Here is a 1,813-nt window from a genome sequence, read left to right as displayed (position 1 = left end):
ACACCCACACCCGGCTATGCCCCTCCCCCTCCCCTCCCCCTCCCCTCCCCCCAGGACACACAGCTCCCTCACCTTGACATATGTCCCCTCCCACACCCCAAACCACCTCATCGGGACATTCCGCCGCACCCCACCCCCCAACTAACTGGTACATATTCCTTCCAACCCCCGCCCACCGGAACAAAGACCCGAGCTAGCATTTCATTCCATATACTAACCACTCTCTGCCTCTTACAGCCCTTTTAAATATTTTTACTCTTACCTTAAAATTACGCCCTGTAGGTTTGAACCTCCCTACCGAGTGAAAGGTTGATATTCACCATATCTATACTCATGATTTTGCAAATCTCTCTTAAAAAAGGCCCCTCAGCCTCTTACATTCCAGGGAAAAAGCTCCCAGATCCTCGTTATAATTCAAGTCCTAGTAACATCCTTGTATATCTTTTCTGCACCCTTTCCAATTTAAGAACACCCTTACTCGAGCAGGGCGACCAGGACTATCCTCACCCCTTTTTCCAGCGTTGTATCTTCAGTCACTGGGAGAGATCAACAGTTACTGGGAAAGGTAGGAAGGTGGAAGTGAGGAGTATCAGATTATCACAAGACTATTGAGTAACTAACAGGTTCTATAGGCTGAGCAGCCTACTCCTGTTCCTATTTCTTATGGTCTACCTGATGGTGTTTCAAGTATTCACCTAAATACTGCTTAAATGTCTTGAAGATAAAGGCCCCAAAAAGCCCTAAATATTCCTCACCATTCAAAAGTTTGCAATGTAACATCGACACAGTATTAGAAGAACTACACTTTCCAAGAGTAAGCAGCGCAGACAGAATCTTAAATTTTAAAAACAAAACAAAGCATTGCACATGCTGGAAATCCAAGACAAAAGCAGGAGTTGCTAATGAAAATCAGTCGGTCTGGCAGCAGTTAACATTTTGTGTCAAGTGACCCTTCCTCAGAAGAGAAAGTGAGGTCTGCAGATGCTGGAGATCAGAGCTGAAAATGTGTTGCTGGAAAAGCGCAGCAGGTCAGGCAGCATCCAGGGAACAGGAGAATCGACGTTTCGGGCATGAGTCCTTCTTCAGGAATGAGGAAAGTTTGTCCAGCAGGCTAAGATAAAAGGTAGGGAGGAGGGACTTGGGGGAGGGGCGTCGGAAATGTGATAAGTGGAAAGAGGTCAAGGTGAGGGTGATAGGTCAGACTGGGGTGGGGGCAGAGAGGTCAGGAAGAAGATTGCAGATTAGGAAGGCGGTGCTGAATTCGATGGATTTGACTGAGACAAGGTGGGGGGAGGGGAAATGAGGAAACTGGTGAAATCCGAGTTCATCCCTTGTGGTTGGAGGGTTCCTAGGCGGAAGATGAGGCGCTCTTCCTCCAACCGTCGTGTTGTTGTGGTCTGGCGATGGAGGAGTCCAAAGACCTGCATATCCTTGGTGGAGTGGGAGGGGGAGTTGAAATGTTGAGCTACAGGGTGGTTGGGTTGGTTGGTCCGGGTGTCCCAGAGGTGTTCTCTGAAACGCTCCGCAAGTAGCCGGCCTGTCTCCCCACGATAGAGGAGGCGACATCGGGTGCAGAGGATGCAATAGATGATGTGTGTGGAGGTGCAGGTGAATCTGTGGCGGATATGGAAGTTTCCTTTGGGGCCTTGGAGGGAGGTGAGGGGGGAGGTGTGGGCGCAAGTCTTGCACCTCCTGCGGTTGCAGGGGAAGGTGCCGGGAATGGAGGTTGGGTTGGTGGGGGGGTGTGGATCTGACGAGGGAGTCACGGAGGGAGTGGTCTTTACGGAATGCTGATAGGGGAGGGGAGGGAAAT

This window comes from Chiloscyllium plagiosum, unplaced genomic scaffold (genome assembly GCF_037043375.1).
Source record: "Chiloscyllium plagiosum isolate Xiang-an unplaced genomic scaffold, Cpla_swu_hap1 HiC_scaffold_33, whole genome shotgun sequence".
NCBI classification, from domain to species: Eukaryota; Metazoa; Chordata; class Chondrichthyes; order Orectolobiformes; family Hemiscylliidae; genus Chiloscyllium; species Chiloscyllium plagiosum.
This window is presented reverse-complemented; position numbering follows the sequence as displayed.